Raw genomic sequence first — 11,720 nt, 5'->3', positions numbered from 1 at the left:
GTATAAATAATAGGAAGAGAGAGTGTGAACATCAATCGAAAGAAAGAACACAAACACAAGAAGCTTAGAATGAATGTGAGGTGATTTAATACATCAAGAAGTGGCTTTTGTTGGGATCCATGTGCATTGCATCCCTTCCTTGAGAGGAATTGAGATTTTCTCATCTTGAAAGAAGCTAGGGATATTTCGAAGTGTAGATTTTGCCGTAAGTACACTTTTGAGTGGTCATTACAATTTCCTCAATACTCACTACATGATTAGGATTCGATACATTAAATTTTAAGTATGATGTTAAGACTCCTTAGGTTAGAGGCGGCCTTGGTTTTGATTTGGTTCCATCTTTAGGTTGTTAGAAAAAAGTTATATCAACACTTGCCCATTGCCTATATCAATGCTAATGTTAGTATATCGTGTGTTAGTACATATGTATTGATGTTTTGTGTTGGTGTGCATGTTATGCCATGTGGCATCATTCTACATTGACATGTGTTTCTTGCAACCTCCATAGGCTCTTGTATAAACATGGGTCTTGGGCTACAAGCTTGTTAGACTTGCTAGCACTAGTTAGACTAGTTGTGAGGCTCTTGCATTAGAAGTCCTCTACTAGATCAAGTCTTGTATCCCATCTAGTCTTGTTTTACTTTGTTTTGTATCCAAGTCAAGTTTTGTATTTAGTCTATTAATCGATCTTATTATAACAAACATTCAAGTTTTTGTCGAGTTATTGTCTTGTGAGTTATGAGAGTGGCATTTCTCACTCTCAAAGAGCACTTGTCATGCTCATAATAGTGTAGCAAGTCTAGCTTCCTTTGTCTTGCTTAGCCTTAATGGAGTTAATGATGTAAGGCATAATTATTGCCCTATGAAGTATTTGTTAACTGCAAAAGTAAGCAACGTGCAATGTGCAAGCAAGCATAAAGGAGCCTAGTTTTTTTGGAGTAGTCTTTGGAATATTAGCTAAAACATAATGTCCAGGAAGCACTTGCATCTTCAAATTGCCAAAAAGGTAGCAATGATTGTATTAATTTAACATGTAATTTTACAAATTGGGTGTGAAAGTAGTCTATTTTTTGGGATTAGTCGTTGGAATATTAGCCACAATATAATGTCCATGAAGCACTTGCATCTTCAAATTGCCAAAATGTAGTAATGATTGTATTAATTTAACATGTAATTCTACAAATTGGGTGTGACCCTATGCAAATAGAAATGATAGCGTAGGTTTCAAAGAAAAAAATTACAAAGTTTCTAGTTCATTCTCACCGAAGGAAAAGCATGCAATAAGAGATGATTGGTCTTTGAGGCTTGGAAGTGGGTCGGATGTCCAAGAAAGATAGGGAATTTCTAACCCTAAAAAATTGCATTTAAAGGATGAGAATGAATAGAACAAGTTATTTGTGTATGTAAACTTTATGCACTTGTCTTCTTACTTTCATTGTGAGATGAGTGAGGGTGATGTGAGAGATTAAGAGCAAGAGAGTGAGAGTGAGAGACCAAGCGGGTGAAGCTATTATCATATTCTCTCCAAGCACTCTCTTGCTATACGCATGCTTCTCTTTTGCATGTGGAGGTCATAGAGGGTTGAGAGAAGAGCACTCACTTGGATCATGGAATGTGCAAAGCACATCCTTCATAGGGTTGAAAGAAGGCCATACCACTCACCACAACGAATGCTTGCATTTGTGTGTAAGGGGCTATGTGAGAGGTAGTGGTTGATTTTCGTGCATTGAAGCTCTTAAAATTAAAGAGCATGTTCAATGGTCCCAATATGTTCAGCTCGTGTAGCACAACATTTTGGTTTCATTTTCGGGGCTAAGGACACGTTGACCACATGATCACTCACGTGTATCGTAATGTAGAATAGGGAGCATAGTGATGCTAATCTCAAAATACTTTCACGAGTAGTTAGACTTTGATGTGTTTTTAGTTAGATTAAGGAGACTGTTTGATTCATGATAACATTGAAAAAATTATTTTACACATTTTTGTTAGGATAGGATCATATGTTTTATTTGTTCTTATTTAACTTAAAAAAATTCTCTAGTTTCATCGATTTTGGTTGGGGTGGTTTGATTTTTAAAATTTTTTGGATGTAGTATTGTAGTTGGTGTACCATTATGGTTTAAGTTAAAGAAAAATGAGACGAAAAAGAAAGAAAAAAGTGGAGGAAAAAAAGAGAATAAAGAAAAGAGGGAGAAGTAAAAGAAGAGGAAAGAAAGAAAAAAAAGAGGAAAGGAGAAGGAAGGTCGACTACCTTGGGTGCCATTTCCCCCCTCCCCCTCCCCCTTGCCCACATACTTGCATCACCATCTTTGTCGTCAGTCATAGCCTAGAATTCAGCCAAAGCAAGGAAATGAACTAAACATGGATCAAGTTTAGGATAAAAACCACTTGAGAGATTGAGCTAGCTGAAATAGAAAACAAGAAGCCAAACTTCACATGTTAGAAAAAAAGAGAACCAACCTAACTTGAATGAAGTATAACCATCTGATACAATTGTCAAATCTAAGGAAAAGTTGGTTATAACTCATGAGATAGCAACTTCAAAAAAGGGACCAAGGTGCCCATCTCATGATACTACTCTAGTTGCACCTGAATGCTTAAATGAGGAAAAAGTTGCACCATCAAGAAGCAACGAGCAACCACTAAAGGCACCAACTAACCCGCTTAGGAGTCCCAAGTGTCCTAAAAACTCTTCACCTAGGCAGAAACAAGGAGCCTAACAGTAGTAGCCTCGTGGAGCTACTAAGTCTATGCAAATAAACCCGCAAAACCTAGCCAAGGACATTGCCACACCCGACCAAGATAAGGATTTGACCAAGCAATCAACCTCCACTGTGACGAAAGTAGTGAGTCCTTTGACGAAAGATAAGGATTTGACCAAGCAATCAACCTTGATTGAGGAAAGTAGCTAGTCCTCTAATTCAGCTACTACTACTTTCCAAGGTGGATCTCAATAGTCATAGCCTTTGGCCATGATAGAGGCCACACCCACAAAGGAACAAGCCCTTGTTAGTCCACTCTTAGAAGTGATATTTCAAGGAGTGTCTTCCTCACATCTAGAACCCCTAACACACTTAAAGCCTATTCATAGACAGAAAAATCTTGAGGAGATGGATGACAAGATAGTGCAAGAAAAGAATGAGCCAGGAATGAAGTGTTTAGTGCAGCTGCATACAAAGCTAACATTGCTCACATAAGCATATATGTATACCAACATTGGAAAACTGATGGATGATCACAAATAGCTCTTTAAAATTGCTCTTGCTATATGATCATTGCCGAAGAACTCACGAAAGATATGCTAAAAGACACAATTAGAGAGTTGCATTTAATTCTCTCTTTCTACATCACCCTTCGTGAGATAAACAAGGAAAAACTAGAAGCATTAGAATGGAAAAGGAAACAAGAAGGTGCCTTTGAAAACAAATGGCATTCTAATCACCATCTAGTAGCTAAAATTGGCAAACGACTCATGACAATAGCCAAGCAAAGGAAAGCTCTTTGGACCTCCATGGACAATCCCACATATATCACCCCTATGTCTCTACATGTGTTGTAAACTATCCATTGTGTCGAGCTTTTATCCATTATGCAAAAATGTCCCTTATATGATAGTAGAAGAAGATCTACATATGGCCAGTAGACTAGGAGTAGAAAGCATGGTCCTTGATGTCAGTGCATATGTATTTTGCCTTACTTAAGACTCTACAATTTTGGATGGCTATGCTTCACTTCAATACAACCTTGACTTCTTCAAGCGGTTTAATCTACGGGTGTGTGACACAAAACCTAATCTATCTCTTGATTTTTCCCTAGCACAATCCACTTCTTCAGCTAAGGATGCAAAGTAGAGTGTCTTGCCTATGATCTTCCCTCACAATGATAGAGTAGAAAAGAGCAATAATCTCGATGATCTAGCTTAAGAATCCATACCTCCTGAAGGAATCCTTAAGCAGAGGCTCTAAAGGAGGGGACCAATCACAGCCCTTAAAGACACATCATAAGGACCTAGAAACACACGAGTCCCTTAATCCCATGAGCCCTTCCAAACAAACCTAGGATCTACAACCGCAATAGCCCTCAATTCATACAAATTCCAAGCCCGCTAGCTTAGCAACTACTACTTCCCATAAAGATGTGGAAATACGATAGTCACGCTTCCTAGCTATGATTAAACCCACCAACTCCACCAAGGAAAATACTCCTAATACCTTGAGAATGTACGATTCTAGCACAAAACCAATGAGCCCAAGTGAGTCACCAGCTCTCAAGTCAAGCTCAACTTGACCAAAGCCTCCAGCTTAGTTGAAATCCAACTTGTAGTAGCTGAGAAAATTAAAGGACATTACAATAGAAATTGCCCAAAATGAAAATCAAATAGCCACTGCCTGCCTTAAGGAATTGAGTGATAAAATCTCATTCCTTGCTCACGTCTATGCCTAGTTGAGGTTGGAATCCTCCTTGAGGAATCTGAGGAATTCTTAGCATGCACACTATCATGGGAAGAGCAGGAACACCCTAGTGAGTACTACGGTGATCATCCAGATGAGCTTCCAAGACTCATTCTATAACTTGACAGGACTCCTCTCTGTTGATCACAATCTGAGAAACCCTAACTGTCCTCTCTGTGGGTAGCCATAGCCATTGACCTTCAATGTCATAAAACCTTTCATTTTCTTACTCCTCTCAGTCCACTGAAGACTCTATCACTCTAGTCTCACTGAGCACTTAATTTCTAGCAAAGCATCACACTAAATCAACAAGCATAAGAAGATCAAGCATCAACATCCGACATTGAGCTCTAAGATAGTATTTTTTAAATACTCATGCAGTGTTGTTAAACATTAATAATCTTGTGTCTCTTGACACATTGAAGTACAACTCTTTTGCTTGTTGATTTGCTGTTGATAAAAAATGGCAGAGCTCAAAGAAATAGCAAAGTTTAATGGAGAAGGCTTCCATGCCTAGAAGGAAAAGACCATGTATCACCTCATGAGGAAAGACCTTTGGGATCTCTTTGAAGATGATGAAGGTGATGTAGATGGTGGAAAATAAGATTTAGAAATTGGGATCCTTGCAGTAGCTACACCAAAAACCAAATAATGGAAGAAGATGAATAACAAGGCACTAGGCATCATTGCCTGGGGACTAAGTGATGATGTGCTACATCATATCTCTAGCATCAAAGATGCTAGAACTACTTGGGAGAAACTTGACAGGATCTTTGGTACCCAAGCAAAGAATTCAAAGGTAAAATTACTCATGCAGTTTTATAAACTGGATATAAAATATAGTACTTCCATGACCATACACATTAACAAGTTCAAGAGCCTAAAAACCCATATTACAACTCTTAAGAATAATATTGATGAAGATGAAGCAATAGCCGTACTGCTTTGCAGGTGTAAATAAGGATCCATATGAGAATCTTGTGTCCATCCTAAGTAATGTTCCAAGTCTCTCACTTAAAGATATTGAGCACTCACTACTTGATGGAGAAAGCAAAGTTAAAAGCAAGGATGCAAAGGAACACACCACCACCAACAGTCTCTTGTACACCAAGGGCACTTATGGAGTGAGAGGCCGTGGTCGAGGACTTAGCACCAACAACAACAAGGATTGTATTATATGCCATTATTGTGGCAAGACTGGCCATATAGCTAGTGAATGTCTCCACAAGAAAAGAGCATAACATATACATAATGATCACCACCAAAACTAGTTTATGAATGAAGAAGAAGAAGATGCTTCTGCTACCATCAACAACTCTGACAGATTGTTATAAAGAATTTTCATTGTATCTTTCATATGTTTTTCCCATAGTGGATCTCTATTTTTCCCTTAGCGGTTTTTCTTTGTAAAAACCCTTGCCAAAGATGTAAAGTTTCAAGCTTTAACTTAACTAGACTGCCTATGAGCTAGTCTCCCGAGCCATGTCACCATGTAGGGGCACAAAAGCCATCAAGTGTAGGGACTCATCATTTGAGGATGGTGTTGAGAAATAGACAAATGATGTATGTTCTAGGAAGAGATGTCTTGAATCCCATATGCATAGTGAGGAGAGTGGAACAACTCAACTTCTATAAAGCATTGTACTTGACTATCACTTTCATAATGATGAATACAATATCATGATACATTCCTCTTTTAGTTAGTGTCATTGTCAGTCCAATACACAAGATTGTCTTTATGAGTCCAAGATTCCATCTTGGAACCTAATTCACTTGTGCAACAGTTGTCTACTCATTGTCCATGACAATATGAATTTAGTCCATCTTCCAACCTCCATAGCTCCTGCCATGCTTTAGATCTAACATTTTAACAGGTGAGCTTCTCACTTATGAGATGAGGCCATGTGCCTTTGGTGTGATATCACTCTTAGAAGAGGGCTATTTAGTCAAAGTTTGACTCTTTACAAAAAAATCATATGTGGAAGTTGGTTCCTTTGCTTGATGGAAAGCGTGCATTGCCATGCAAGTGGGTATATAAGTTGAAGAGTACCCCTACATGCCCCAAGCTTGCATGTAAGGCCAGATTGTTTGCTAAGGGTTTTAAACAGGAGCACGGAATGGACTTCAAGGAAGTCTTTTATCTTGTAGTCAAGATGACTACCCTATGCTTGGTACTAGCATTGGTTGCTTAGTTAGATCTGGACCTTTATTAGAAAGAGCCTTTATGGCCTTAAGCAGGCACCTAGGGAATGGTACCGCACGTTTGATGCTTTTATGCATTCACAGGGGTATATATGTAGTGATATGGATCCGTGTTTATACAGAAGAAGGCTCGTGATGGTAGCCTTTTGATTTTGGCACTTTATGTGGATGACTTGTTGACTGCTAGGAGAGCTCTTGATGAGATGGATGCTCTAAAAAGTCAGCTCAAGTAGAGCTTTGAGATAAAAGACATGAGATAGGGCTCACATATTCTTGGGATGTGTATTACGTGCGTGACACTTTCAAGGGCTCCTTTACTTGTCATAGAAGGAGTATATCGAGAAGATCCTTGAGTGGTTTCATATGCAATATGTTAAGCATATTGGCTATCCTTTGCCTTCTCATGTGAAGATGAGCCAGATTGATTGTCTACAGTTTGACGAGCAGAAGGTATGCCATGATAGCCACTCATCTTGACATTGCTTTTGTAGTGGGAGTTGTGGCACGTTATATGGCTACACTACTTGGCAGGTGTCATTGGGATGCCATCAAGGGTAGCATGAGGTAACTAAAGGGCACAATAGATATGTGCATATACTATGGTTGCTAGGATATAGGATTCGTGGGGTACACTGACTCTAATTATGTGGGACATGCACACATTGTACTGTCATTTTTTTTCTTGTTCCCTCTTCACTTGAGGCATATTCACCTTTAAGTGGGAGGTTATTGGGAGTAAAGGCACCTGTGCCTAGCTGCTTATATATTACTACATTGATAGCATCTGCACTTGTTGCATACTATAGCCAGCAGCAACAGGGGCCCATCACTGTCACTTCATTATTTATTCTTTCAATGATATTTGAATAAAAGGAAGGCCGGCTACACATTATGATTGTTGGATTTCCCATATCTTGAGTCCCTGTCTCTCTCTTGTTCTCTTGCTGCATTTGCCATAGCTCACACCTCTCTTGCTTCCTTTTGCTCATGCTTCCACTTGGGCTTCTCCCTTCAACTATGGTATGGGACGTGCTGGTGATACCAATAAAATAGACTTTATTAGCAGTTCGATAAAATGAAAGTTTCAAGAGGTAATCAAAATTTTAGAGGCAAGGGGAGCTCTAGAGGAAGAGGTGGATGGTAGAACAGAGGTTCTAGTAACTCTAGTGTTGTTTGTCATTATTGAGGAAAAATAAGTCATATTATAGTCCATTGTTATGCTAAGAAGGATGATATCTATAGTGGTAATTTGTAGCAACAAGGAAACTATATATCTTCTTTATGATAAAATGAAGACAAAAATAAGCATATGTTTGTTATTTAGTATATGATGAATGTTGTTATAGGAAAGGGAACACATGATGATGTATGATATGTTGATTCAAGTGTATCTAATCATATGACTAGTCATGTTGAATGATTTAGGGAGATATGGCATTTACAAAATCCAAGTTATGTGTAGATGACTGATGATTAAGGCCGTCCAATCTCACATACTAGAAAAGTTTCTTTGTCCTTATGCATGATGGTCAAACAAAAAGTATGTCAGATATACTACGTGCACCATCCATCACAAAGATTTTAGTGTCTATTGGCCAAATTTTGTTGTCCATCTTCTCACCTACTATCTAGGTGATAGTATCCTTCTCTCCTGTGTTTGCCATTCCAAAGTCTTCAACTTTACAAAACAAGATTTTATGTGTAGAGTCAAGTACCCCAAAATGCTAGCCAGGAAATGCACTTCAATGACCTATAGTGCAACCAATTTTTACTAAAAATTTACAGTAATAAAAACTATTGCATTCTCAGCCAATACATGTGCTTTGTTCCCAAGTATCTGTATGAGACATACATATATTTGACCACTTGTACTTGTCCAATTTAGAACTCAGATAGCTCCAACAACAACTAATAAATTTATACTCTATTTTGTAGAAATTTTGGCATACATTTGATGAGTTTAGACTAGCTCAATACTTGCCAAATCAAACTCTAGTGGTTGCTCCACTTGTTAGACCAATTTCAAGCTAATTTTCAATCGATCAAACCTTATTGAATAGTCAAACTATGTTGTACAGCTTGTATGCCTTGTTGTCCACCTATTTTAAGCTAATTTAAATGGGGTTTAGTGATGGATATTATCTAGTCTATGTCTGAAATTCAAATCTCAATTGATGATGTGGAATTCCCAGCTCAATGTAGAGCAATGGCTGCAGGTTTAATTTAATACAAAAAGTTGTTTTGTGGAAGACTTTAATGATAAGTGTAGGTTAGTCGCAAAAGAAAGTAGAGTTGCATGTTCACCTTAAATGCTAGAATTCCTACTATGAATGCTGCTATGTATGCTAAAGGCAAAGGAGTGGTTGTTGCGGACATTGAAATATGGCACATATATATTGGATATGCAAATATACAATGGTTAAAATTAATGTAGTCCAAAGGATTGATTACAAGGTTTTCTGCTTTTGGATGTGAGTAGAGATATACTTGATGGTATGTATACAAATGTTTGGGGGCCTACATATAAGATATATCTCTTGATGAAAGCAAATATTTTATCATATTTATTAATAATTGTTCAAGAAAGCTGTGGGTGTATTTCATTAAGAAGAAGATTAATGTATTTGAGCACTTCAAAACTTTCAAGGCTGTTGTTGAAACGAAAATAAGCTTGAAAGTTAAGTGCTTGAGGTTGGGGAATGGAGGGGAAGAGTAGCTCTCTAATGAGTTCAGTGACTTCTTGGGGTCTCATGGGATAAAGGGGCAATTTATTGGCAAGTATAATCTAGAGCAAAATGGGATTGTAAAAAGAGAAAATATGCATATTGTAGAAGTTGTACGGGCATTGATAGTAGCTGAAAAGAATATGCCAAAATATTTTTGGTTTGAAGTTGTTCATATTGTTGTCTATATTATGAATATAATTTTCACAACTGCGGTTGATGGGATGACCCTCAAAGAATGCTTTACATGCAAGAAGCTTGATGCATCACACTTGAAAGTGTTTGGTTGTATTGCATATGTTCATGTGACAGATGAGCTACAAAAAAAGCTTGATCCTAAGGCTGAAAAATGTATTTTATTGGATACTCTTTGGATTAGAAAGGGTATTATTGTTATAATCACCTCATAGGTGAGTTCAGAGTGATGAGAGATGTTATTTTTTATGAGATAAGTAGTTGGTATGCATCTAGTAGTGATGCATTCAATGATGATGATAATCATGATAGTTGTGTGTAGAAAGAAAAGTAAGAATAATGGAACCTTAGTGGATCAAAAACATCATCTGATACTACATCTATAGTTAGCCCTTGGTTTGAGAGACTAAGGAGTAGTTCCACATCTTCAGGTGCATATACTATTGTTGCAGGTAAAGACAGTGAAAAAGAAAGTATCAAATGGTAATGATGCATCTAATAGTCATTTGGGATTTTATGGAGACTCTAGTGGTTCAAAGAGTTTGGATGATGAGCTTGGTATTCCTTCACTTAAGACACTAGGTACACAGAGAGCACATGATAATGTAAAGGCTCCACTAAGTGATCTGGTAGTATGAAGGTTTAGGAGGGTCAGATATCCTATTAAAAGATTTTGTTTTGAAGGTTATGCAGCTTACCATTATGGTTATTATATGTTAAATGTGGTTGAGGATGTTGAGCCCACTTGCTTTGAGAATGCTATTGATCATGCTCATTGTGATGCAACACTGGAGGAGGAGAAGACTACATCAGAAGCCAATAAAACTTGGGATCTAATACTATTTCCTAAAGGTAAGAAAGATAATGGCTTTGAGTGGGTCTATAAAATTAAGCATAATGCAGATAGTTCTATTAGCAAGTATAAGGATAGGTTGGTTGTAAAAGGCTATGCTCAAACATATGGCATAGACTATGAAGAGAGATTTAGTCCAATTGCTAGGATGGAAATTGTTAGATGTGTGATTGCTTTGGTAGTAGCCGAAGGTTGGAGTTTTGAGAAAATGTATATAAATAATACTTTCTTACATGGTGATTTGCAAGAAGAGGTTTACATGGAGTAGTTAGCAATTTATGAGGATTTAGAGTATCCCACATATAAGTGCAAGGTAAAGAAGATACTCTATGGGCTGAAGCAAACACTAGAGCATGGTCTGACAAGATCAAATATTATATTGTCAATATTGGCTTTTATGTTTCTGATGATGATTTATCACATTATGTGAGAAAGGGGGATGCATGTTTGGTCATCATAGTCATCTATGCGGATGATTGATTATTACAAGTAATAGTGATAGTGTGATTTTTAAAGTTAATGATTTTTTGAAGAAGAAGTTTATGATGAAGGATTTGGGTGAGTAAAGGTACTTTCTTAATATTGAGGTGATCAGATGTGATGATGGTATGTGACTGTCCCAAAGGTAGTATGGCTTGGATATGTTATCCAAGTATGGTATGACAACATGTAAGCCTCTTTCAGTGCCATTGGAGAAAATGTGAAGTTGGGTACTGATGTTGGGGATAAGATAGAAAACCATACTGTGTTTAGGAGGATAGTAGGGCCTTGTTAGTTAGTTTATACAAATGTCTAGAAAGCCTCATTTGGATACAATTAGATGCATATTGAGGTATGTGAAGTCCACTTTGTATTATGGAATTATTTATGAGGCAATTAAGGATATACAAATGTTCAGATACATAGATGGAGATTAGGCTGTAGAAGATCTACTAGTGGATTCATGTTTTCCCTTAGTAGTGCAATAGTTACACGGAGCAGCAAAAAGAAACCTATAGTTGCTTTGTTGAGTGCACAGAGGTTGACTACTACATAGAGGTATTGCTATGGCAGCATATGAGGTGGTATGGTTGCAAAAGTTATTGGGTGATTTGGATGTGCAAGGAGATAGTCTAGTTGTCATTCATTATGACAACACGAGTAGCATACAATTAGCTAGAAACCAAGTGTTTCATGCTAGAACAAAACACATTGAGATGCATTACCACTTTGTGAGAGAGAAGGTACTTTTGCAAGAGAGATTAACTTAGTATATACCAGCAGAGAGGATCAGATAGCTGACATTTTCATAAA

The sequence above is a fragment of the Lygodium microphyllum genome, chromosome 9 (genome assembly GCF_053477565.2).
Source record: "Lygodium microphyllum isolate KBCC chromosome 9, Lygodium_microphyllum_v1.1.10, whole genome shotgun sequence".
NCBI lineage: Eukaryota > Viridiplantae > Streptophyta > Polypodiopsida > Schizaeales > Lygodiaceae > Lygodium > Lygodium microphyllum.
The sequence above is the reverse complement of the archived record's forward strand: the minus strand, read 5'-3'. Positions refer to the sequence as shown.